Below are 27,619 nucleotides of genomic sequence, written 5' to 3'. Positions count from 1 at the left end.
CAGAGACTTCTCACTCTCCACACCCCACCCCTGCTGCCCTATAGCAAAGCCCTACAGCAAGCAAGCTGGTTCCTGGGTAACCACCAAAAGGAGGAATTCTCATCCTACCTGGCAAAGACTGGGCTGGGCAGGGGGTCTGCTGCTGCAGAGGACGGTGGGGGCCACTCTGGCGGGCTGGCTGGCTGCCTCCCTCCTCCCTGGCTGGCTTGGGACCTGCCGGCCTACTAGAGTTCAGGCTTCAGCCAGGCCTACACAGAGGTGGCCTCTCTGGAAGCCCCGCCCACCCACCAATCAGCTGAGAGGCGGGGAGAGAAGGAGCTCCTAGCAGCTGATTGGCTGCTCAGCTTACTGGCCAGGAGGACAAGCACGAGGGAGGGCCAACTGGGCGAGAGGCTGAGGAGGGGCCTTGGGGCTGGCCAGGGAGAGTCATATAAGGTGTCTCTGGGGGGCCCCTCCAGGCAGTGGGGCCCCCAGACGACTGTCTCCCCCTGCCTAATTGTAATTCCACCCATGGATCTGACTCCGTAGACAGCAGCTTCCTCTGATAGTGCTCAGTGGAAGAGCCTCTGCTTTGCCTGCAGAACGTCCCCGGTTCCCTCCCTGGCAGCATCTCCAGGTAGGGCTGGGAGAGACACCTGCCTGGAACCTTGGAGAGCTGCTGCCAGCCAGTGTAGGCACTCCAGAGTTGGGTGGACCAAGGGCCACATTCGTCCTGCAGCAGCTTCCTATGTCCCTGTGTTAGGAACAGTTGGAGCCCTATGGGGATGAGGGCAGAACCTCCCCCAAAGCAAGAGGCATGATTCCAAGGGGCTATCACCCCCATCGGTAGCCAACCACCCTCTGGGTTTTCCTGTCATTTCGTTTCCCTGGGCCTTGCATTGAGGCCGGTTCCTGCGGACGGGTTCCTTCTCTCCCTTTTGCCAAAGGATCCTCTACAGGATGGCAGAGCAGGCCCTTTCTTTTTTCAGCGGGTGGGCAGGATATTAGCATCACAAAAAACAATATATTTCTTTTTTCCTCCCCCTCTCCCACCCACCGGGACGGAAAACAGATAGGGCAGCTGATATGGTCGGAAGTGATCCACAATAATTTAGGGGAGTGGATGAAAAGGGTTCTTCCTTTCCATTTTTTCCTTCTGTCTGTCAATTTTCTCATTTTGCCCCCACCCCTTGTCCTTTTCTAGCCTAACCTCGAAAACCTGAACAAAGCAAGGACTCTGAAAGGATCGAAGAAGAAAGAGCTATTTCAAGACGCCAGGAAAAGCACCTTTTAGTGTGGGGTTGGCTAGTTCCTGCCGGATCAGAATCAGAACAATAGTCCCTCTACACTTGCTGGAAGAGGTAAGGCTACAACATCTGGGGCCTTTTAGTTCAGAGAAAAGTCTATTAAGTGGAGACATGGTAGAAATCTATACAATGATGCAAGCCGCAGAGAGAGTGGATAGAGAGAGAGCCCAGGCCCATCCCATGAGATGGAGCCATCTCTTCTCTCTTAGCCTAACCTACCTCGCAGGGTTGTTGTGAAGATAAAGATAACCCTGGTGGACAAGTGGGATATAAATTTAAAACAAAACAACAAAGAGCTTAATCTGAGCCGGGGCTGAGTTCCGGATCTGTTTACAGTGCTTAGGTTCAGCCATTCGAATGCTTCCGGTGCAATTCACAGAGTGTCTTCTGAGCACGTGCAGAGTGTTCACCCCTCCCTTCTCCACAAATCCAGGATTCGGAAGCAGGGCTGTCAGTCCTGGGAGACCCACCAGGTATGCCACCCAATTCCCTGGAAGGCACGGAGAAAGGCTTTGCCCTACAGCTGCTGCATGACAGTGGAACACATTGCTTGTTTAATGTCAATTAACCTTTCTTTCCTCTCCCTGCACCTTCTTTCAAGGTAACTCCCTGTTCTCAAGACAGGAGAGCAATTATCCTGCAGTTACTGGACAATTAATTACGGCTTTTAAAAGGCCGCGGGAGGCCCTGCTCTCTCTTTCAGCATGTAAGCAGAGATGCAACATGGAAGAAGGGATGTTGCAACCTCTCTCTCTCTCTCCTTCCTTCCTTCCTTCCAACTCTCTCCCTCCCTTTCTCTCCCCTTCCCTCCTTCCATCTCTTTGTACAACTCTCTACGGGCCGTATACTGAGTCAGACACTTAAATCTATCTATCTATCTATCTATCTATCTATCTATCTATCTATCTATCTATCTATCTATCTTTCACATTTGTATATCATCCCAAACCCAAGTCTCTGGGCGGTTTATGACAAAACAATAAAAACAACAGATAAAAAGATTAAAACGTTTCCACAATTAAAATTTAAAATCTTAAAACTTTTAAAAACACAATTAAAACGATATCTAATTAAAAGCCTGGGTGAACAAATGCATCTTTGAGAGCCAGCGTGGTGTAGTGGTTAGAGTGCTGGGCTAGGACTGGGGAGACTGGAGTTCAAATCCCCATTCAGCCATGATTCTTGCTGGGTGAGTCTGGGCCAGTCACTTCTCTCTCAGCCTAGCCTACTTCACAGGGTTGTTGTGAAAGAGAAACTTAAGTATGTAGCACACCTCTCTGGGCTCCTTGGAAGAAGAGTGGGATATAAATGTAATAATAATAATAATAATCTAGACTGCCTTTTAAAAAGTTGTCAGAGATGGGGAGGCTCTTATTTCAGCTGGGAGCACATTACAGATCCTTGGGGCAGCAGTGGAGAAGGCCTGTCCCCGAGTAGCCACCAGACGAGCCGGTGGCAACTGCAGACGGACCTCTCCAGATGATCTCAATGGGTGGTGTGGTTCATAGCAAAGAAGATGTTCTCTTAAATACCCAGAGCCCAAGCTGTTTCGGGCTTTATAGGTTATAAACAAGACCTTGTATTTTGCCCAGAAACATATCAGCAACAAGTGTCTATCTTTTAAGCTAAGAGTGATATGGTCTCTCTGAGATGACCCAGAGACCAACCCGGCTGCCGCATTCTGGACCAACTGCAGTTTCTGGACTACGTACAACAGCAGCCCCACATAGAGTGCATTGCAGTAGTCAAGTCTGGAGGTGACCAGCAGATGTACTACTATTTAAGCCTTCCTTTAAGCCTGACAATGGTTTTTGATGAGAACATAGGAAGTTGAGCCTAGCCTTCGATCCATCAAGCTCAGGATTGTCTACCCAGACTGGCAGCAGCTTTTCCAAGATTCCAGGCAGGAGTCTCTCCGAGTCCTACCCAGAGATGCTGCCAGGGATCGAATCATGGGCCTTCTCAGTGCAAAGCAAATGCTCTCTACCTCTGAGCTCCGGGCCCAGCAAAACAACTCCGCTGCTCTAGTGTCTAAAGGAGGCATTTTTCCTTTCTGCACTGTTGCCAGGATATTATGCCACGAGGTGCTGGGCATCTTCCGCTGACGGCTTCATCCTCCGAGACCTTTCAGCGCAAATTGAAAACGTCTCCCTTTGCTGAGGATTAGAGCGCATCGCCTTCGCTGATTGGGAGTCTGTGGGGTGACGGGAGGGAGGCTTTGGGGGATTGCTTTCCAGGAGGGATAAATAAGAACCTGTGGGATCTTCTCTCCCTTTACGGGCACATGTGAGAACTGGCTTCTGCCTGTCGCCGGATTCTGTATTGCTTTGCCCGACGAACGCTTGCTCACCTTATGTCAAAGTCCGTGGTAATCTTAATTTTGCTTGTTTTACCTTCCAGCCCCGGGTTCCTTTCCTTGTAGACCTCTGCCAGCGTCTACAGCTCGGCTGTATTCATTGAAAGCCTACAGATGCTGTAATTCGAGTGCTCCCTTGACCTCCTTCTTGACAAACGGAAAAGACTTAACTATCCCGATGTTAACACTCGCTGGATTTCTTAGAGGCCTCTTCAAATTTTCAACAGCTCTTCAGAAACGTGGCGTCCATACAGCATCGCAGTATCATCTTACTGCTTCTTTTGAGAATGGGAAATTTTTCTCTCTCCTCTCTCTTTTCTTTTGCATGTGACTCATTCCTTCCCTGTTAAATCATCCTGGGATCACGTTTGCCTTTTTTGCCACAGATTCACACAGCAGGCTCCAGGTCTGAGGTCTCTCAAATCCACTCTGATTTCTAGTTCCGTCTGCTATTTTCTCTCCTGATGCTCATGGATTCTCTTTATTTTCTTTATTTTTATTTTAGTTTTACATTTATTCCCCACACTTTCTTCAAGGAGCCAAGAGCGGTGTATGTGGTTATGCTTATTCTCACAACAACCCTCTGAGGCAGGTTAGGCAGAAAGAAATGACTGCTTGCTGAGTAGTGTTATAGCTGGTCAGAGACTGTAATAAAGTTGATTCGATTCGATTTGGAGTGACACACCCAGAGTTACCCAGTGAGGTCCATGGCTGATTTGAACTCGGGTCCCCCGGATTCTAGTCCAGCACTCTGACAGAGTGCACCACTTTGGCCCTCCTGCAGATGTTGGACTATAACTCCCATAATTCCTGACTATTGGCCACTGTTGCTGGGGATGATGGGAGTTGTAGTCCAAAAACAGCTGAAGGGCTATAGTTGTATTAGCCCTGCTCTAACCACTAAACCACAGTGGTTACAGAAAATTACCACGTTTTGACCCAATTAGGGAAGCTGGACTATGGGAGGGTATCAGGTTTTGTGGTCGCAAGCTTGAACTGTCTAGAGATGTGCACAAAATGAATTTTTTTATTAGTTTCAAATTCAAATTGAATGCCAAACATTTGTTTTGAATTTAAATGAAATTCGTGTCTGGCCCAAAAATTCCATTCAAATTGAAATCATTTTTTAAAATAATAAATTTTATTGGTTTTCAAATCAAATTAGAATCGATTCAACCCTGATTTGGTACCATTTTTAACCAATCAGGAGGGCAGAATGGTTTTTAAAAGGTGCCAAACAGCTCTCAAATTGAATTCGAATCAAACACCAAAAATTCAATTCGGATTTGAATCAAATTTCCCTTTTAAGGGGTGATCTGATTTGAATTTGGATCACCCATATTTGAGTCAAACCATTCAGATTTGTCCCCTTTACTAAGCAGGGTCTGCTCTGGTTTGCCTTGTTGGAGACTACATATGTGAGTACCGTAATATATTCCCCTTAAAAGATGGGTCCATAGTTCAGTAGAAGAGCATCTGCCTGCTCGCATGCAGAAGGTTCCAAGTTCCCTCCCTGACAGCATCTCCAGAAAAGGCTGGGAGAGACTCCTGCCTGCATCCTGGGAGAAGCCGCTGCCAGTCTGAGTTGACAATCCTGAGCTAAATGGACCAAGGGCCTGACTCAGTATATGGCAGCTTCCTATGCTCCTATGTCCCTAACGAAGAAGATGGCCTGTTAAGCATTGTCATGCACTCTTAAAAACAGAAAGGTGTTTTTCAGAATCCTGATGGGGGAGAAAAACAAGGTTTTAAATGAACCTCTTTCTTATCTGCCTGCCTGTTCTTCCCCGAAGCAGACAGCACTTAATGTGGGTCACATCCCTTGTCTCGAAACTGCCTTGTCTCGGGGCTGAGTTTATTTCCTTGTAAGCAGATGCCCCAGTGGCAGGTCGGAGAGAGCTAAAAGGATATCAGGATGGCCCTGTTCATGCCTGCTGCGGAGAGGCAGCTCCATCACCACATCTATGCTTCAGAGCGCTTCGCTGCCTGTCTGGCTTGTCAGAGGTACAAGGTGAAGAGGGATCCCTTATCAATGCATCCTGGCCTTGCATGTATTGTATTTTATGTACTGCAAGTATTGCTGTAGTGGATGGCGAGTGGCTGCTCATAGACTGAAATCAATGATCCTTTTAAAGTGTTACAAGCTTTATTCCTAAGAGAACATAAGAATAAGGACAGCCCTGCTGGATCCGGCCCAGGGCCTATCTAGTCCAGTATCCTGTTACCCACAGTGATGCTTCTGGGAAATCCATGGTCAAGAGTTGATGGATGATTCAGTATATTGCTTCCTAGAGGATGAGGTCATAGCTCAATGGAAGAGCATCTGTTTTGCATACAGAAGGTCCCAGGTTCAATCCCTGGCAGCATATCTAGGTAGGGCTGGGGAAGACTCCTGCCTGAAACCCTGTAGAAGCTGCTGCCAGTCAGTGCAAACAGTCCTGAGCTAGATGGACCAATGGTCTGACTCAGTACAAGGCAGCTTCCTCTGTTCTGACTGTCAGTGAATCTGTCTCGCTGGATTTCCCCAGCCGTACAGCTCAATACAAATCAAGAGGGGGAGCTTTTGGAAGATCCAATTCAGGAAGATCAGATTCGAATCCAGCGCGAGACCGCTGTGATGATCCTCGGGCTGGCCTGGGAATGACTCTTGTTCTTGGGCGAGAACACCCCCAGCCCACCCCACCGTTACGGTTTCCCAACCCATCCCCTTCAAAGCCCTGGGATTGGCTGGAGGCGTTCCTCTTAATTAGTGTCTCCGTGTGAGGCGCATTGGCAATGAGGCATTGGGAAGAGGATCACCCACATTTAAATTCATTAAGAGTCCAGGCCAGGCTTTGTTGGAGTGGCAGAACTATCTCCAAACAGCTCTGGAGAGGCCAGCTGTTCAGCCTGAGGAGTTCGAGCTGCGATTGTGTTTGGACGGCAGTGCGTGAGTGTCACAAGTGCATTGTGCGGCCGCGGGAGGCCGGTGGGGGGGACCCTAGAGGTTGCGATGAAAGAAGGTGCATTTAGTTTCCTGGGGGGGGGGGTTGTAGCTTTCGTTTAAAAAGGAGAAGAAGAAAAGCTGGTGGGGAGACCAAAACTGTTACTCCTAGATTGGGCAGCTGAAGAACGCAAGGGATGAAGTAAAAGGGTCATTCTCACAACCAAAAAGCAGAGCCCAAGCAGGCTCCAGGTGGTGCCCAGAACTGGCCGTGTGTGTTGGCAAAAAATGCTGCGGGAAGAAACCAAAGGGATCATGTGCCAGCCGTTATCTGGGGAGGAGAGCGGGTCTTCTGGGAGCGAGCATGAATTGTCCCCTTTGCTAAGCAGGGCCTGCCCTGGTTTGCACATGGATGGGAGACTACCACGGTGATGTCGTGAATCTGTTAGCTCAGCTAACCCAATAGGATTTTACAACCCCCTTCAGCACTCCCCCTGAGAGTAACCAGAAAGCAGCAGCAAAACCAAATGAAGGAAAATAAAAGGCTCACAAAGCAATTAGTCAATGGATTAAGTCCCCTGAACTGAAACTAGGTACCCCGCTCTAACACTAACTGAGCAATAAGTGGAAGGAAAAGACAAAACAAGGAATGAAACAAGCAAAGAACACAGAACAAGGAATTAAGGGTACAATGCAGGAAAGTACAGACAAGGCAAACTGGGACACAGAAATGGTTGAAATTCAAGAGCACACTATCTGCAGCCCACGAAGTTGCAAACAGCATCAGAGCAAAGAGAGACTGTTGAATATATATGGCTCAAAAGAACCAGCAGCCAATCAGGCCTCCCTGAGTCAGCACTTTGACTTTCTTTCTTGAGATCTCCTACACCTGCGTGACTCCCATTGAGCCTGCCTCTTGAGATGTCGTCTCAAGACAGGTGAAATCCCAGGCTCTTCCCCATCAGAAATCATGTCTGGCAGCTGTTGCGAATCCTCAGCTCCAGAGTCTGGTTTCTCTGCCAAATCCTGTGGCTGTGCCTGTGCCTCTAAGCCCTCACTAGCTGGTAAGTTGTCCTGCTCTGACTCTTCTGAGTCAGAAGTCTGAGCCATGACAGGTGAGCACTGTAAGGCATCTGTTTTCTCCAAGTTCCCTCCCCGGAAAAATCTCCAGGTTGGCCTGTGAAAGACTCTAGCCTGAAACCTTGGAGAAGCTGCTGTGTCAGAGGGGACAATACTGAACCCGATGGACTGATGGGATAAGCCTGTTTCCTTCTAGTTCAGCTATAGAATACCTGATTTGCAGTGAGCTGCTGCCAGGCAGTGAAGTCAGTCCTGAACCAGACAGACCAATGGCCTGACTCAGTATGTGGTAGCTTCCTATGTCCCCAAATCCCCACCTACAATGAATACATCAATTCTGGACTGTGTCAAACATATTGAGCACACCGTTTCTTCCTAAGCCCCTGGATCGAGCTGAGAAGGCCTTCCGTCTTGCCGGTGATGTCATGGGCGCTGGTTTACAAATCACAGAGCCTATTAATCTAATCCTAAAACAAATTTACAAGTTCTTCAATGGCTTTGCAGAAACGAGCAGCAGGCGAAAGGGAGGAGAGGGGGAGAGAGAGAGAGAGAGAAGGCGCTGAGTGGGAGGACCCGGAGGATGGATTTGGCAACCTCTGGCACTCGTCCCTGACTGAGAAGTCTGCGTGCTCCTCTGCTGACTTTGCAAGGGGGATGCCCTGCCAAAGAGATGATCGCATCAGGGCTGCTTCACTGGGTCTCTCATCGTGCCAGCGACGGGAGATGCTAATGCTCACATTTCAGCTCAGTGTCTTCCTTTCTGAAAGGCTTAACCAGATTGTCTCGGGGATTTGTTAATGGACAACGGTTGCTGCTTTCTGTCCCATGGAGGAAAGTGACTGCGATGATCAGGCATGCCTTGGGCATGTCACCTGATAACTACCGGATAGTAACACCAGGGCGGTTTGTCTTCTGCCATCTGGCAGGCACTAGGGAGGTGCATGAACCGGTTCGGTGGCCGCCAAACCGGTTTGAAAGACCGGCGTTCAAGCCAGTTCGAAGGTGTGTGGGCGGGTAGCTTTAAGGACCGGGGAGGATGTTCTTACTTCCCCACCACATTCCCACCAGTGCGATCTTTAAAATCATTGGCCCCCTCCCCGATCCTTAAAACTATCCCCCTACACCTTTGAAGTGGCTCAAACCCCCCACACCTTCGAACCGGTTCGAACTCCTGCCCCCCACACCTTCGAACCGGCCATCACCGGTTCCGTGCACATCCCTAGCAGGCACACAGGTAGACAAGGTGCCATTCTTCAGGCATTGCTGAAGTACAACTCCCATCACTCCCAGACACAAAACTCACTGGGTGACTCTGGGCCAGTCATGTATCTCTCTGCCTAACCTACATCACAGGGTTATTGTGAGGATAACTATAACCATGTACACCACTCTGGGCTTCCCGGAGGAAGAGTGGGATAAATGTCAATAAAATAAAATAAAATAAATTTATTACAGCTGGGGATGATGGGAGTTGTAGTTCAGCAACATCTGGGGAGGCATACCTTGCCTACCCCTGCTCTAGAAATAAGTAGCTTGGAGGATCTAAAGGGTGGCAAATTACATTATATGAGGAGTGAGGATTTTGTCATCCATAAAATACTTACTGAGAAAAGGTAATGTTGTTAGTTTATTTACCTTATTAATAAAGCTTGCCTGACATTTGCAAACATATTCTAGGGCTGCAGTGAAGCAGTTTGACTAATCTAGGAGGCATAACCTTCAATGATGGCCATAGATCAGCACTATAGATTATGCCAGCCAATCAGGTATCCCATTGTGGACAGGATTTTTATAGCAATCGGGGAGCATGCCGTGGACAGGATTTGATGCCACTACAAAGCCCATCAGATTGCCTAGCCAAATCCGATGGGCTATGTAGTCATGTAAACTACTGCCCACAATGTGATCCCTGATTGGCTTAAAATCCTGCCCATGCCATGATCCCTGATTGGCATAAAATTCTGCCCATGCCACGATCCCTGGTTGGCCTAAAATCTTGCTCATGACGTGATCCCTGATTGGCTGAGACCACCTATGGTACTAATCTAGGCAGGAGAAACAAGCAGCAGGTACTGGAAACCACAGTGCTGCTAGGACTGAAATAAAGGCAGATAGCCACACCAGTGTGGGGAGGAACCTGCTCCTTGATCACATTTCCCCCACCTAAACATTGGAATTGGAGAATATCTGGAGTGGCATTAATATAGGCAGTAATCCCAAACAACAAGGCCCTCTTCTCTCCTTGGGTGTTTGGAAATGCCTTGTCCTCTGGACAGGATAGCCTTCAGCACACCAGCACAAGCCCCCACACTCAATAGCTGTGCTTCCCCATCACAATTCAGTGACCGGGAGCGGATGCTGAAGCCCTCCCCGGCCCCTCCGGCCAGGCCATTTGATACCCTGCTTTGCAGCATCGAGCAGAAATGGATAAGCCGCCTCCGTCCATATTAATGATAACCGAGTCGATGCTAATGGCTGGGTTGAACGCCCACGCTGCCTCCGCTGGTGTGTCTTTGGTGGCATCTGAGGCATTAGAGGCAGGGACGCGCGGGGAGGGCATCTCTTCCCCTGGGCCCCGGTAGCCCCCTGGCCAGGCAGGAGTAAGAGGGGTGGGTTGGAATCCAGCCCGAGGATCCTGCAGGCAGGCCGGGCGGTGCCACGATTCAACAGGAGCGGTCTCTGAGTTGGAGTTCGTCTTCCACTGAGTGACGGCCCCATCCCCGTCTCCTCCTAGGTCTGACTCAATAGAACGCAGTTGGCCTCTCCTCTGCAACTGCTCCCCTTCCAGACATCTCTGTCTGTCTGCCCGTCCGTCTGTCTGTCTGTCTTTTAATTCTTTCTCCCTCTCTCTGCATTTGCATTCCGTCTGTCCGTCCCTCCCTCCCTCCCTTCTTAACTCTCTCTCTCTCTTTCTCTCTCTCTCTTTCCTTTTTTATCCATCCTTCCTTCCTTCCTTCCTTCCTTCCTTCCTTCCTTCCTTCCTTCCTTCCTTCCTTCCTTTCTGGTATATCTCTCTCTGCATTTCCTCCCTCCCTCCGACCCTCCCTCCCTGGCATCCCCCTTCTCCTTCTCCCTCCCCCTCTTTCTGCATTCCCTCCCTCCCTCTCTCCCTGGCATCCCCCCTCTCTCCTCTGCATTTCCTCCCTCCCTGCCTGGCATCCCTCTCCCCCTCTCTCTGCATTTCCTTCCTTCCTTCCTGGTCTGTCTGCGCAGAAGGCCTCTTCCCTTCCCTTCCATCTCCCAAACCCCAGCAAGCCTCTGCCGATCTGCCCTCCGAGCGAAAGGCCCCCGACGGACGCCCCTTTTGCAGTGCCACTGGGTGTCACTAGCAAGCCACAGCCGGGCTGCCGGCCTCCAGGCTGCGGGTAGCCGGGAGAGCAGGCTGCTGTGGAGAGGAGCCAAGCGGGAGCTCTCAGCAGGCTGCCTGCCTCGCAGCCGGGCCGAGAATGCCGACTCGGCACAACCTAACTTGGCCCCACAGGTGGGAGCGCTGCCTCCGCAGTTCAGAGCGGAGCGGTGGAAGGAGGGAGAGTGTAGACTGCCCCAGGGCGTTCTCTGTTCCACTGCAGTCCGCGAGTGATAGCAAGGCGTCTCTCTGCAGAAGCCCCTGGGCTGCTTTCCAGTGGGGAGGGGCCTGGCTGTGCAGCGGCGTCCTGTGGGCACAGGTCCTAAGAGGACATCTAGCCTGACCCCCCCACAAGGGTATTATCGACAGGTCAGAATCAGTCTCGCCCATTGCAGCATATGGAAAGTTAGTAAATGAACTGGAGGTGGGAGAGGGAGATGTATTGACCCCCAGACAGATAAATAGAGACAGAAGGAAGGAAGGAAGGAAGGAGAGAGAGCTGGTCTTGTGGTAGCAAGTGTGAATTGTGCCCTTTGCTAAGCAAAGGTTTGCATGGGAATGGGCAACTACATGTCAGTAATCTTAAAATGTTCCCCTCAGGGGATGGGGCCATGGGCAGAATTACAATTAGGCAAAGGGAGACAGTTGTCTGGGGGCCCCATTGCCTGGAGGCCCCACCCCCGAGGCACCTCACATGACTCCTCCTGTCCAGCCCCCAGACCCCTCCTCAGTCCCTCACCCTGTTCGCCCTCCCTGCTGCTTGTCCTCCTGGCCGGCAAGCTGAGCAGCCAATCAGCTGCTAGGAGCTCCTTCTCTCCCCGCCTCTCAGCTGATGTGTGGGTGGGTGGGGCTTCCAGAGGGGCCTCCTCCGTGTAGGCCTGGCTGAAGCCTTAACTCGAGTAGGCCAGCTGGCCCCAAGCCAGCCAGGGAGGAGGGAGCCAGCCAGCCAGCCAGAGAGGCCCGCACCAGCCTCTGCAGCAGCAGCAGCAGCCCCTCTGCCCAGCCCAGCTTTTGCCAGGTAGAATTTTTTATATATTATATATATATATATATATAATAGACCTACTTACTTGCTGTAGGGCTTTGCTATGGGGCAGGGGGCGGGTGGAGACAGAGAAGTATCTGAATATTTAATTTTAAAACAAATTGGGAAATTTGCTGGGTTGTTTTTTTTTAAAAGAAACTGTCTAAAAAGTCCTATATGTGGCTTGTTTCATGGCAGAAAATTACAAAAACCTCTGGAACCAACAATATTATATTCATTCATTCATTTATAAATGCACTTATGTTCAAGTTGTTTTGCAACCCAGAATGTCTGAGTGAGGACTCTGAAGCATGTGTGGTGCATTTTATTTTATTTTTTCTTGCGTGCGAACTGCTCCCCAATAATTCGCAGGGACAACTTCAGTGTCAACCTGGCCCACCTGTGAATGCAGCACCTCCATAATTCCAGAGGAGATGCATGTTCAAGAGCTTTAGAAGCCCCAGGTGAAAAATTTCCTGGAATCTGAATTGGATCAGAATTCTGAGAAAACAGATTTCACCTTGCCTGGTTGAAAATCTCCTTTGCAGCAGCGAGGGGCCAGTTTTAATAATGAGTGTTTCTAGTGTGTTCTAGGCATTAAAAGTAGCACAAATATAGAGTACTCAATGTATATCACTATATATTGTGAAGTGTGCATGTGTATATTAGGGTTGTGCATTTTGTTTTGTTTTTTCTGTTTTGTTTTTGGCCTGAATCCGAACACCCCCATTTTCTTTTTTTCTTCGAAATCAGCCAATCTGAAACACCCCCATTTTGTTCTTTGTTTGAAATTGCAAAATCCGAATCTGAAACGTTTTGGATTTTAAAAAATGGCCCCGGGGAAAACTACTGGGTGGGGGTGGTAGTGCCCAATGGGTGGAAACTACCATCCACATTTCAGAGGAATTGGGCAAACGGCTGGTTTTTGGTGAATTTTTGAGGTTTAAGGTTTTTCCCATAGGGTAGAATGACGGTTTCAACAAAAGTATAGCTTCATGTCAGGAGGACAGGGGTGGCCCAGAGGAGAGCAGGGTGTGTGGTAGTGCCCAGTGGGGGCAAGGAACCTGCAAGAATTATTTCAAAGGAATAGGGCAGAGGGCTGATTTTTAAAGATTTAATGGAGTTTACACATCTTTAAAGTTCTTCCCCAAAGGGAATGATGGAGCTTTCAGCAGTCCCGTAACTGCACTTGGGGGGCATCGGGATGGCCCAGAGCAAGTGGTGGTGTAGAGCACATAGGGTGCCAACCACCCCCATGGGTTGCTAACCCATGGGGTATGGGGTTCTGTTGTTTCTGAGACGTTTTGAGTGTAGATTCTTGGGTAGCATATGAGAGTGGATTCATGGTTTGTTGTAGAAAATATGTTGTAGAAACAAACATTGTTTGTTGTACAAAAGCTTATTCCTGAAAAGGAATAAGGAGGCAATTGCCAGCAGATCAGCTCATGCTTCCGCTGGCCAATCTGCAGGCTGGAAGGGCTGGAAATCCAAACAGATGTCAAAACTCAAAATGGAGACTGAAGGAGAAAGACCTTTCGCGATTGCAAAATGGAGTTCCAAAACAGCCAAAACATCAAACTGTTTTGTATCCGAAACAGGGATGTTTTGTTTCGGCTACAGCATTTTCTGTTTTGAGAATTGGGTGTTTTGTTTTGGCTACAAAACAGCCGAAATGGCCTGTTTTGGGCACAAAACATTTTGTATCCAAAATGAAATGCACATCCCTAGCGTGTATTCAGTGAAATGCATTTCCAGGCAGCATACTTATTTTGGAATATCAGACTTAAATCCTTGGGGGCCTGGGGTGTGTGGAGGCCCTGGACTTTTTTTTGTGGGGCGGGCATTTTAAAATCTCATCTCTGGGCCCACTCCAACCTTGCTACGCCCCTGGATGGGGCCGCTCTGGGAAGAGCACCTGCATGCAGAAGGTTCCAAGTTCCCTCCCTGGCATCTCCAAGCTAGGGATGGCATTCCTGTCTCTAGAGTCGGAGAAGCTGCTGCCAGTCTGGGTAGACAATACTGAGCTAGATGGACCAAGGGTCTGACTCAGTATATGGCAGCGTCCTATGTTCCTAAGGAAGGAAGGGAAGAAGGGAAGGGAGCTATCTAGCTAGCTAGCTAGATAGATATGTAATTGGGAGAAAGAGAAAATTCTGAGTTACTGAGTGAATTTCCCCGTCACCTGGGAAGCAGGGGCCAAAGTGCATACAATATCTGTCGCGCAAACCCACTGTGGGAAAGATGGCTTCAGACTTGGGAGCTTTCCACTTTATTATTTATTTATTTATTTATTTATTTCATTTATATCCCGCTCTTCCTCCAAGGAGCCCAGAGCAGTGTACTACATACTTGAGTTTCTCTTTCACAACAACCCTGCGAAGTAGGTTAGGCTGAGAGAGAAGTGACTGGCCCAGAGTCCCCCAGCTAGTCTCACGGCTGAATGAGGATTTGAACTCGGGTCTCTCCGGTCCTAGTCCAGCACTCTTACCACTACACCACGCTGGCTCTCATGGAGTGGGGTTTCCCTCAATAACCCAGGAATGGCTCCTCCCCCAGACACCCCAATAATCACTGTCAGCATCTTGATGGACATTCCTTCAAGGTGGGAGGGACCAATTCCTCTCTGGATGCATTCAACTGGGGCGTGGAATGACCTGAACTAGAATAAGCAAGGAGTGAATTTTTCCTTTCAGACAAAGACAGGTCCCACCACCCGGTCTGGCTTGGTGGTGGCTTCTGGACACCCTCCTCCCACTCTGCCCAAAGAGGACAAGAGGCAGGGTCAAATTCCGTCAAGCTTAGGCCCCATGCTGCGTCAAGCTTAAAAGGCCCCATAGGAAAGGAAAGGTTGTGCCATCAAGTCGGTGTCGACTCTTGGCGACCACAGAGCACTGAGGTTGTTGCTGGCAGAATACAGGAGGGGTGGACCATTGCCTCCTCCTGCATCAGTTGAGATGATGCCTTTCAGCATCTTCCTATATCACTGCTGCCCGATATAGCTGTTTCTCATAGTCCAGGAAACAGACCAATGGGGATTTCAACCAACAGCCTCCTGTTCTCTAGGTATTACAAAAAACAAACTAACAAAAAAATCATTATTCGAATTCAGGAGTCTCCAACCTGTGGTCCTCCAGATGTTTCAGAACTACAACTCCCATCACACACAAGTGACTGGGATCACAAGCGACCGGGAGTATTTTGAAGGGGAAGGATTTCAGGGGCCCGGCACAGAGGTTAGCACAGGCACCAGGATGGAGCTGCTTAAAAATAAAATTAAAGAAAAGGGGGCAATGGATGTGATCGGGGAGCATAGCTCCTTGTGAGGCAAGGCTATGACATTTGGGGCTTTTTAGTTTAGAAAAAAAAGGTGACCAAGGGGAGACATGATAGAGAAGGGAATCTCCACGTTGGGGCCCCAGATGTTCTGGACTACAACTCCCATCATCTCCAAAACCATGACTTCAAAAGAAAGCAAACTTGGGAAGCCTTTGACGAAACACCAGAGTGCAGCAACATCACGTAGGCTCCAAAATCGAGCCAAGGGGGAAAGGGACATGCTTGTGAAGGTGTGTGGGTATGGCCAAGGTGTGTGGGCATGGCCAAGCAGCCTGGGAGGTGTGACCTGCAGGTCATAATGGGCTAAATGGGAGATGGAGGTCTTGAAGGAAGATGCAGAAGCTCTACAGAGAATGCATAGCTAGAGTTTTCCACCTTGGACCCTCAGAGGTTGTTGGACTACAACTCCCAAGGGCCTTCAGCCATTGTGGCTGGGAATGGTGGGAGATGTAGTTCAGCCACATCTCGTGACCAGCATTGCTGGTAACCAGGATTCCCGGATGTGGTTGACTTGACTGCAGCTCCTATCATCCCCAGCAGCAATGGCCTTTGCCTAGGCATGATGGGAGTTGTAGTCCATCAGGCACTCAAGAATCAGAACCCTTGCTCTGCAGATCTTTATACAGAGATGCATAAATGGAATGGAATGCACAAATAGAATTGTTATATAGAATCTTATAACAATGAAAACAGATACATTTGTCCCATACCGTCTTGAACTCGGCAATTCCCAAATGCAAAACTAAAATCCATTTTTTCAGATGTTTCATTTCAGGTTCTCAGAAAGCGAGGGGGAAAGTCCGTTTCAACAATACAGAAATACTCTGTCTCGTCTTATACCAAGGCAGAAAGGGGTTTTTCTTCTCCTGTGACTGGAGATACATATTTTAGCATAATATATTTTCGTCGTCAGCTAAGTTTGTTCTAGATCCCCTGAGCTTTCAATTACAATTAATCTGCTTTTAGCTACTGTCTGTTTGTTTCTGTTTTTCCCCCGTTATGTTCTTTGCCTTTGATTTGCTCTTCTGGGTATTTTAGATTTCTGTTTAAAGTTTCTAGGCCTGTGTGGTTCAGTGGGGTGTTTCTGGGGTGAAGCTGCAGAGGGGATATTTTTGAGGAGGGGGTGACTCCTAAGGAGGGATCATAGCATCTGATTTGCATGCAAAAGCAAGGGGTTCAACCCCTGGCGTGACTCCAGATAAGGCTGGGAAAGACCCCCGTCTGAAAGCTGGGAGAGCTTCTGCCAGTGTAGCTCTGGAGACCATGAACCTGGCTGTAATTGTGTAGGAGCTTTGCCTGTTGGGAATTCAGAAGGCCTTTCTTAGGAACATAGGAAGCTGCCTTCTACCGAGTCAGACTCTTGGTCCACCCAATATCATCTGCATGGACTGGCAGCGTCTCTCCAGAGTTTCAGCCAGGAGTTGGACTAGAACAGAGTTTCTTAACCTGGGGCCCCCCAGATGTTGTTGGACTACAACTCCCATCATCCCCCAGACATGGTCTTTGTGGCTGAGGATGAGGGGAATTGTAGTCCAACCACATCAGGGGGCCCAAGGTTAAGAAACCCTGAAGAGCCCCCCAACTCTAATTCTGGGATTCTAGATGCACATTTGTCAAAGATGACATCAATGCCCAGGGCGTTAGGGGACAGGTATAGGGGATGCAATAAAGGGGGGGGGTTCACTGCTCACCTGTTCCCTTTTCTTTACCCCCCACAATGGCACGGCTCCTCCAACACCGCTTCTTCCCGTGTAGGAAGAAAGAGATCCGGCTGGTGAGAGGGGAGCCAGGAGGGGGACCTTCCCTGCCCCCATGGAGATTCTCACTCCATTAAGGAGATTGCCCGCATTGTCTGAAGGAGGCGTGTTGTGTGGGTGGGCGGAATAGTCTCAGCCCACATTAGTTACTTTCCCATGCAAATGGTCCATTCATTCATTCATTGCAAGCTTGACATGCTTTCCATTAGGAAAGATCGTCAGGTCGCTGGGGAGGGTTAGATTTCCCTCCCTTGCATCCAAAATTAATACTGTCAGTGCAAAGACATGTATAAACAGATTCCATAATTTGTTCTCCCCTCCTCTCCCTCCCTCTCTCCTTCTCTCCCTCCCTCTCCCCCTCCCTCCTTCCCTCCCTCTCTTCCCCTCTTTCCCCTCCCTCCCTCCCTCCCTCTCTCCTTCTCTCCCTCCCTCTCCCCCTCCCTCCTTCCCTCCCTCTCTTCCCCTCTTTCCCCTCCCTCCCTCCCTCTCTCCCCCTCTCTCCCTCCCTCCCCTCCCTCCCTCTCTCTCTCCCTCCCTTTCTCTCTCCCTCCCTCCTCCTTCCCTCCCTCTCTCCCCCTCTCTCCCTCCCTCCCCTCTCTCCCTCCCTTTCTCTCCCTCCCTCCTCCTTCCCTCCCTCTCTCCCCCTCTCTCCCTCCCTCCCCTCCCTCCCCCTCTCTCCCTCCCTCCCCTCTCTCCCTCCCTCCTTTCTCTCTCCCTCCCTCCTCCTTCCCTCCCTCTCCCCCCTCTCTCCCTCCCTCCCCTCTCTCCCTCCCCCTCTCTCCCTCCCTCCCTTTCTCTCTCCCTCCCTCCTCCTTCCCTCCCTCTCTCCCCCTCTCTCCCTCCCTCCCCTCTCTCCCTCCCCCTCTCTCTCTCCCTCCCTTTCTCTCTCCCTCCCTCCCCTCTTTCCCTCCCCCCTCTCTCCCTCCCTCCCTTTCTCTCTCCCTCCCTCCTCCTTCCCTCCCTCTCTCCCCCTCTCTCCCTCCCTCCCCTCTCTCCCTCCCCCTCTCTCTCTCCCTCCCTTTCTCTCTCCCTCCCTCCCCTCTTTCCCTCCCCCTCTCTCCCTCCCTCCCTTTCTCTCTCCCTCCCTCCTCCTTCCCTCCCTCTCTCTCCCTCCCTCCCTCCCCTCTCTCCCTCCCCCCTCTCTCTCTCCCTCCCTTTCTCTCTCCCTCCTTTTCTCCCCCCCTCCCTCTCTCCCTCCTCCACCCGCCCTCATTTCTTTCTCCTTCTCGCACAAAGCCACAGGCCTGATTCTTGGTGGATATCCAAGCTGCATTGCACAATACATCTGATGCCTCGGCTTCTCTCCACCATTGTGAGGATACCAGCCCCTGTTCTCAAGAGGGGTCCTTGGGGGCACGGATCAATACGGAGACAGCAAGCACAGTTCATTAGCTAACGAATGGCAAGCAAAGGGGGGAGGCGGGGACTGGATGCTTTGAATGAAAGAGTGGCTCAGGAGGTGGGCAGTGCAGCTCCCTTTTGTGTATGCGGAGAGGACAAATGGAGGGGCCGTTCCCAGCCTTACCTGGATATGCTGCCCTGGACTGAGCTTGGGATTGAGTTCTGCAAGCAAGGCCGATGCTCTGCCACCGGGCCATGCATGCTCCTGATGAGCAAGTGGAGCTGCCGCCCACTGAGTCAGACCCTTGTTCCAGCGATCCCAGAACTGTCTACTCTGACTGGCAGCAGCTCTCCAGCTTTTCAGGCAGAGGCCCTTTCCCTGCTGTACCTGGAGATGCTGCCCAGGGTGGACCTGGAACCTTTGGCATGCAAGGTTCCAGGTGCCACTGAGCTGTGACTCCTCCTTGAAAAGTGTCTGCTCTGGATAAAGAGGTACTTAGGAAGCTGCTTTATACAGCGTCAAACCCTTGGTCCATGTAGCTCAGTACAGTCCACTCTGAATGGCTGTCAAGGGTCTCAAGCAGGGGTCTCGGTGGAAGAACATCTGCTCTACATGCAGAAGAAAGTCCCTGCTTCAACCTCTGGCAGCATCACTAGGTAGGGCTGGGAAAGGCTCCTGCCTAGACCCCTGGAGAGATGCTGCCAGTCAGTGTAAGACAGTCCTGAGGTAGATGGACCAATGGCCTGACATTAGACAGCAGCTTCCTAAGGGTGAGACAGTAGACAGCAGCTTCCTAAGGGTGAGACTGCCGCTCACTGGTAAAGCATCTGCTCTGCATGCAGAAGAAGGTCCCCCTTTCAACCCCTGGCAGCATCACCAGGTAGGGCTGGGAAAGGCTCCTGCCTAGAACCTTGGAGAGATGCTGCCAGTCCGTGTAGGCAGTGTCCTAAGCTAGATGGACCAAGTGTCTGACTCAGTAGAAGGCACCTTCCTAGGCTCCTATGTTGGTGTGACAATGTGGTCATCATTTCCCACAGCTATTTCCAACTCATGCCATTGCGCTCCGCAGTATGTCAAGAACAAAACACCCACCGACCGTTGGCGTCACAGATTATATTGTGAATTCGGAAAAAGCCCCTTAAGGCTTAGCCTCCCTTCCCTGGATAGCAGTCAGGGCAGGCACACAACTTTCACTCTCCTCTCGCTCCTCCTCCTCTCTGGACAGCTCCTCTCGGAGTCCTTGTCCACCAATAACCTCTGAATCCTCCGACTCGCTCTCTGCGGCTTTGGGGCCCCCCACATCCTCCTGTCTGCGGGATGCCGGAGCGGCCCCTTCCCCGCACAGCTGCCGGAAGACGGGCAGACGGTCCCGGGAGCAAAGAGGCTGCCCCCAGCCACTGCTCAGCTTCTCCTGGCTCTTGGAGAGTGTGATGAAGATGGGAAGGCGCTCGAGATCTGGGACCCAATAAGAGTTGGCCAGGCTGGGGTCCGGAAGCTCGAGAGGGTAGGACTCCAGGTAGTCGAGGTGGGGCTGGAAGCTCGGGGAGGAGTGGGGCGAGGGGGCGATGTTCTGGCTGCCGTCCAGGAAGACGTACTTGATGACCCGGGTGGTGTGGAGGAGCGTGTACTCGGATTGGTACCCCACCGGGCAGTAGAAGACATCCTGGCGTTGCCGCTGGGGGATTGGCATCGGCATGGTTACCGTCTTTCCCTGAAAAGCAACCATGCAGTTTAGAAAGCAAACCTGTGGCCATCCCAGGCTCCGGACACCCCCTGCGTAGGGGATGGCGTCTGGGAGAGGAGCTGGGGTGGGAGTCATCGCCATGGTGCAGCCAATCAGGGAACATGGAGCCAGTAAAGAAGTGTTGTGGTGCCACAAAGCTCAAAATAATTGGCTACATTTCACGGCCAATCAGGGGACATGTAGCCAATAAGAAAGTGCCACAAAGCTCAAAATAATTAGCTACATTTTGCGGCCAATCAGGGAACATGTAGCCAATAAGGAAGTGTCACAGTGCCACAAAGCTCAGAATAATTGGCTACATTTTGTGGCCAATCAGCGGACATGTAGCCAATAAGGAAGTGTCACAGTGCCACAAAGCTCAGAATAACTGGCTACATTTTGTGGCCAGTCAGCGGACATGTAGCCAATAAGGAAGTGTCACAATGCCACAAAGCTCAGAATAATTGGCTACATTTTGTGGCCAGTCAGGGGACATGTAGCCAATAAGGAAGTGTCACAGTGCCACAAAGCTCAGAATAATTGGCTACATTTTGTGGCCAGTCAGGGGACATGTAGCCAATGAGGAAGTGTCACAGTGCCACAAAGCTCAAAATAACTGGCTACATTTTGCGGCCAATGGTGCCACAGAAACCATTGTGCTGGAGATCAGACTCACTCTCTGCCCCCACATAATCACCTCAAACCCATGGGCACCCTGCTAGCTGCTAGAGAAACCAATATTTTTAATCAGGCCCCTTAGAATTAGCTGCAGAAAGAATATATTCCCATTTATACTTAAAATACTCTAGTTGGAGATCACCAGGGTGGGGTGGGGGGCTATCGTGTTTACCTGAATCCAAGACTAGGGTTTGTTCCAAGTCCTTGGATGTTAGAAATTGGGGGGTTGTCTTAAATGCAGAGTCCCCTTCCTTTGGGGGTAAATAGAGCGATAACCTGTATTTAAGCTCCATTTCCCAAGGGGGTCATCTGGAATTCAGAGTGGTCTTCTATGCGGGTAAATATGGTAATAGTCCAAACCATATGTTGGTTGGTTTGCTACATTTATATCCCACTTTTTCCTCTGAACTACATGGTAACATTTAACCTTGCAACAACCCTGTGAGGTAGGTTAGGCCGAGAGATATGTGACTGGCCCAGAGTCACCCAGTGAGTTTCATGGCTGAATGGGGATTCAAACCCGGGTCTTCCAACACTCTAACCACTCAAACACTCTAGTCCAACACTCTAACCACTATGCTATGCTGGCTCTTTTTAAAATATGTGCAATTTTTAAAAATAGGAACATTGGAAGCTACTTTATACTGAGTCAGACCATTGATCCATCAAGGTCTGACTTGGAGAGGAGAGCTGGTCTTGTGGTAGCAGGCATGACTTGTCCCCATAGCTAAGCAGGGTCTGCCCTGGTTGCATCTGAATGGGACACTTGATGTGTGAGCACTGCAAGATATTCCCCTCAGGGGATGAAGCCGCTCTGGGAAGAGCAGAAGGTTTCAAGTTCCCTCCCTGGCTTCTCCAAGATAGGGCGGAGAGCGATCCCTGCCTGCCACCTTGGAGAAGCCGCTGCCAGTCTGGGTTGACAATACTGAGCTAGATAGACCAAGGGTCTGACTCAGTATATGGCAGCTTCCTATGTTCCTATGTCAGTATGGTCTACACTGACCGGCAGCAGCTCTCTCCCAGCCCTACCAGGAGATGCTGCCAGGAACTGAGCTAGAGAGACCTTCTGTGTGCAAAGCAGATGCTCTACCACTGAGCTATGGCCCATCCCGAAGGAGGCTGCTGTCCACTGAGTCAGACCCTTGGTCCATATAGCTCAATGTTGTCTATACTGATTGGCAGCAACTCTCCAAGATTTCAGGCAGGAGTCTCTCTCAGTCCTACTTGGAGATGCTGCCAAGGATTGAACCTGCGATTAACAACATGCCTCAGACCTGGTTAATTGAGAGACAGTGGTTGTTCAGAGAGCAGAACCCAGGCTGGTTTGGAAGCTCTCCCAAAGATCTCTCCAAACTTGAGTGACTCTCGACAGAGTATCGACTGAAATTTGATGGAAGAAAAAGCAACTTGCTTCCCAGCTGGAGAATAAGTAATTTTAACTTCGCTCATACATTGATTCAGTCCAAATTGGTTCTTTTTGTGACGGAGCACAGATCTCACAGGTATGAGAGCTCCGTGAGTTATAGATGTAAAATGGAACTGTTGAATTCGGGGAATGATTATTAAAGTGGTTGAAAAGAAAATTGCCACGCTTCAGCGCCATTAGAGGAACGGAAGGGGCCGGCGCGTTTGGAATGCCGCGCACCGGTTCTGGCTGCCCCGTCTCCAAAAGAACGTTAGGAAGATGAAGAGGGTGCCGAGAGGGCAGTTCATTCAAACAATCAAGGCAGAAGCATTTGGGGGGGGGGGTGTCTTTAGTCAAGACCATGGCGGAGCAAGAACGGCACTTGTGGAATTACGAACGCTGCCCAAACAAAACCTCCCTCGCTCCGGCATGCGGCTAAATTGGGTCACCCGCTCGGTGAAGTTCATTTGCCTTTGGTTCAGGACAGATAAAAGGAAGGTGCGCGTCACAGAGAGTGTCGTTTTGAAGTCTGGGGCTGGTTGGCTCAAGATGATTGGTCACTGGCTCAAATGGCTCTTTGAAAGCATGAGGCATAAGAACACTAAGGGCTGCCCCACTGGATCAGGCCCATCGCCCATCCAGTCCAGTATCCTGTTTCCCACAATGGCTCACCAGATGCCCCCAAGGAAGCCCACAGGCATCGGAACATGGGAACATAGGAAGCTGCCCTACGCTGAGTCAGACCCTTGGTCCATCTAGCTCAGGATTGTTTTCACAGACTGGCAGCAGCTTCTCCAAGGTTGCAGGCAGGAATCTCTCTCAGCCCGATCTTGCAGATGCTGCCAGGGAGGGGACTTGGGACCTTCAGCTCTTCCCAGAGTGGGTCCATCCCCTAAGGGGAAGATCTTCCAGTGCTCACACTTCTAGTCTCCCATTCATATGCAACCAGGGCAGAGCCTGCTTAGCTTAGGGGACAAGTCAGGCTGGCGACCACAAGACCAGCTCTCCTCATATGAGAGGTGAAGGCGTGCTCCCTCTCCTGCCATTGCTCCCCTACAACTGGGATCTGGAAGCATCCTCCCTCTGAGCCAAGAGGTCTCCTGTAGCCTTCAAGACTAGTCCTACCCTCCACAAATTTGTCTAAGCCCACTTTAAAGCCATCCATGCTGGTGGCCCTTGCCACATCTAGTGGCAGAGCGTTCCGGAGATTAATTATGCACTGCATGAAAAAAGTGCTTCCTTTTGTCAGTCCTAAATTTCTTGGCAATCCAGGAAATGACTCCTGGTTCTAGTGTTGCGAGAGAGGGCCAAAAATGTCTCCCCATCCCCTCTCTCCACACCAGGCATAATTGGATGAACCTCTAACCTGTCTCCCCTCAGTCGCCTTTCTTCTAAGCCAAAAGGCCCCAGATGTTGTAGTCTTGCCTCATAAGGAAAGCACTCTCTCCTCTGCTCGTTTGCCCTCTTCTGCACCTTTCCCAGTTCTGTCTAGGTTTCCCATCCCGAGGGGACATATAGTTCCTGCTAGGGGGACTGTTCATACAATTGCGGACCACTGTGTAACCGAGATTGCAGTAGATTCCCCATGGTGTCTGAAACTCTGCCTCCTATGTACCGTATTTACCTGAATAGAAAACTACTTCCCCCCGCTTGATGTTAGAAATGTCCCCCCACCCCACCTCTTAATTTCAGAGTTCTCTCCTTTCAGGTAAAGAAAGCAATACCCTGTATTTTGAAGGGGTTCGTCTTAAATTCACAGCCACCTTCTATTTGGGTGAATATGGTAACAGGCAGGGCTACTCTTGAAGGCTTACCATCAGGGTTCGCTTCCTGCTCAATCCAGTGTAGAAGGTGCCTCCTCCATGGCATATGCGCAGCTCACTCTGGGCTGGGGGGGTCTTTGGCAGCGGTGATCTGGGGGCACATTATGAAGTCAGTGCTGCCAGGTGGGCCTGTGTGATGGCCCACCAATCACAAAGGGCCAAAGGGAGGGGCAGGAAGACGAAGGTGGGCAGGGGGTGGAGGCCACCAGAGAAGCAAGGCTGGGGGGCGGAATTCCCTCTCACAGGGGATTCCAGATGTTCTTGACTACAACTCCCAGCATCCCCGGCTGTGATGGCCTCTGGCTGGGAATGATGGGAGTTGTAGTCAACAACATCTGGGATCCCCCATGAGGGGTGGGTGGGTGTCTGTGTGGGTCTACAGGGAGGGCAGGAAGGGGGAGCAAGGCATAGTGAGTGCCCCCCTCCAGTATATTTCCTTCTCCCCTTTTCACTCCCCCTCCTGCCAGACTGGAACTTGATAGCAAAGTGTCAGACAATACAGTCCTAGTATATGGAACATAAGAAGCTGCTGTTTACTGAGTCAGACCTTTGGTCCATCTAGCTCAGCATTGTCTACCCAGACTGGCAGCAACTCCTCCATGGTTGCAGGCAGGAGTCTCTCTCAGCCCTGTCTTGGAGATACCAGGGAGGGAACTTGGCACCCTAAGGGGAATATCTTACAGTGCTCACACATGTGGTCTCCCATTCAAATGCAAAGCACAGAAGACCCTGCTTAGCAAAGGGGGCAATTCCTGCTTGCTACTGCAAGACTGGCTTTCCTCCCACAAGCAGAAGAAGCCAGGTGGTGAGGAGACTCCTCCAGCCTCCCAGGAGCCGGGTAGCAAGGAGACTCCTCCAGCCTCCCAAGAGCCAGGCAGCGATGAGACTCCTCCAGCCTCCCAGGAGACAGTTAGCGAGGAGACTCCTCCAGCCTCCCAAGAGCCAGGTAGCGAGTAGATGCCTGAAGCCTCCCAAGGGCCAGGTAGGGTGGAGAACCCTCCAGCCTCCTAGGAGCCAAGTAGCAAGGAGACTCCTCCAGTCTCCCAGGAGCACAGCCAGCCCCTTTGCTTCCTTTCCAACCAGGAACTGGGCTGTGTGCAGAAGGTTTGAGGGTCATCTCCCCTGCAGGTTTCAGCGGCCCTGGTCGTGCCAGTCCTGATAACAATTTGATGGTCCCCTGCCCCTAGAGGGCTCTCAATCAAAAAAGAATCTAGCAACAGCCACTGGAGGGCTGCTGAACTTGGGCTGGATAGGGCCAGTTGCTCTCCCCCTGCTAAATGCAAGAGAACCACGCCACTTTTAAAAGGTGCCTCTTTGCTCAGTTAGCAAGGGTATTCTGGCAGGCTTGATGCAGCCCCCTAGAAGTGGTGTCCTACAGTGGTGTCTGCTTAGTGCATAATGGGTTGGCCCTGGAAAGACCATGATTGTGGCAACCGGCACGGAAACGGGCTGTTTTTTGTTATATTCAAGCGCTTGGCCACCGCCGCTCCTTTCTCAAGGTGCTTTTTCCTTCCCCGCATCCATCCATCTTGCTTATCTTACAGCGTCTGCTGGGTCACAGGTCCGCAAGAGCGCGCGGGGGGAGGCCCAAGAATATACATCCTGTCATCACAACAAAATCAACAGAGGGAAAAGTGGGGCGATAATGATGCCAGGAGGGAGGCTGATGGGGGGCGGGGGGCGGGAGGAACGCCCAAATGAAGTGAAAGAGATGGGATGTAGTTATCTGCACTGTACTGAACTCTCCTCCAAGCCTATGCTCAGCGCCCATGCAGTGATGAGAGATCCATCTCCTCACTTCTGGTGAATTTTCTCATCGCCGGCAGTTTCCCGGGATCCAGCAACGTGGGAGATCAGTGCAACTTGAGGAAGTGCCTGGTATCTCAAACTCAGGACTCTGTGACCAGGGGGATCTCTAGAGCGACGCATTGGGGGGCAACAAAGAATGTTATTAGGAGAGCGAGGATTTGCTATACATTAGTAGAAGCCGCCTATCTTCATTGGGGAGCTGTGCGTGCTCCTGATACTTGATGGTGAGTTAGATAGGGGTTCAAGAGCTGGACTAGGACTGGGGAGACCCAAGTTCAAATCCTCGTTTGGCCACTCTACCAATGAACTATGGATGTCCTTGAAGCTGCCAAACTGAGTCAGGCCCTTGGTCTGTCTCGCTCAGCATCGCTTACACTGACCAGCAGCAGTTTTCCAAGGTTTCAGGCAGGAGTCTTTCCCAGCCCTTCCTGGAGATGCTGCCAGGAATTGAACCTGGGGCCTTCAGCACGAGAAGCAGATGCTCTACCAGAGAGCCAGGCCCCCATTCCCATAGACAGCTAGCCTTTTTTTTCCTGGTGTACAGATTCCAGCCTGCTGGCATCACAGCTTTCAAAGGGAACAATGGACGAGGAGCTGCTCAAATGAAGAAGAACGGCCGATTTGGTTTGCGTCGGGTCCTCCCTTTGATCTCCTTCCAGCCGCTTCCGGCTCCCCATCCTGGCTTCTCCTTTGAATGTCCAACCGAAGGACACACCACATCTTCTCTTTGCCTTTATGTTCTATTTATGTATTGGGTCAATCTGGAGCCTCCAGGTCGTTAAGTCGCACAAAAGGCGGAGGAAGGCGGCCAGGAACCAAGGCCTTGATTATACAGAGCAGCCCAAGGCTGTTGAACCTCTCCCAGTCAGGGGCTTCTTCTGACTTTCATCTTGGGAGGGCCAGTGGATAGGGAGCACGGAAGTGTGTGTCCGGGACCCAGCCCCTAGACTCTGACATTAGGATTCTCTTTGAAACGTTCTGTACAGACAGCCCAGAAACAGATCCCTCCTCCTTGCCAAATATTTGCATTGTTTCAATCCAGAGGCATGTATCGGGAAAATAGCGCCTAGGGCCAGCACGGAAATTGCGCCCCCGTCCAAACATCTGACACCCATCTTTCGGATAACTTTACGATAATATCAGCTCAAAAATACATCTCCAGACACTTTCAGGAGAAACAGGTTGTAAGAAACACACACATGCGCGCGCGCACACCCACACTCACACCCACGCATGTGGCACATATGTGTCAGTTGCCTTCCCAAGGAAATGCATGACATCCATGTGCTGGGCATGCCTCCATAGAGCTGAAAGGTCTCTTTAGCAGATGCTCTGCCAGCTTAGCACACCTCACTGCAGGTTGCTGCCTCCAAGAAATTCAGGGATGGGTTTTTTCCCTGCCCAAACAGCTTTGGCCGTAAAGGGAGATGGTTGCAATGGGAAATCCTAGGGGCCCCAAACCATCTGAAATTATCCAGCAGCTTACAATAGGCTTGGATCCAGCAGCCTGATCAGGAAGAAGGTGGAAGTTGCAGCTAGCCACAGAACAGCAAAACAGTGTGATATTCAGTTTTGTTTTGTTTTTAAAGCACCACACAAGTTAAAGGCAGGCACTTTCCAAGTTTGAAATCTCACAAACCTTATAATCAGATTCCTTGACAAATATGCAGATAAAGATAGAGCTCTGTATAGAAAATTAAACAGCATGTGAGAGTGAATATTTCCATTTTA

General features: G+C 50.6%; 1 long non-coding RNA gene across 1 annotated transcript; it reads left to right on the top strand.

Annotated features, from left to right (window-relative positions):
• Positions 1-405: 405 nt before the first annotated feature.
• Positions 406-4,312, top strand: LOC128335881 (uncharacterized). Its single transcript, XR_008311759.1, has 3 exons — positions 406-616; positions 1,184-1,340; positions 3,687-4,312. It is a non-coding gene; the product is annotated as an uncharacterized LOC128335881 (long non-coding RNA).
• The last annotated feature ends 23,307 nt before the right edge of the window (positions 4,313-27,619 follow it).

The sequence above is a fragment of the Hemicordylus capensis genome, chromosome 12, assembly GCF_027244095.1.
Source record: "Hemicordylus capensis ecotype Gifberg chromosome 12, rHemCap1.1.pri, whole genome shotgun sequence".
In the NCBI taxonomy this organism is placed as follows: Eukaryota; Metazoa; Chordata; class Lepidosauria; order Squamata; family Cordylidae; genus Hemicordylus; species Hemicordylus capensis.
The sequence above is the reverse complement of the archived record's forward strand: the minus strand, read 5'-3'. Positions and strand labels throughout refer to the sequence as shown.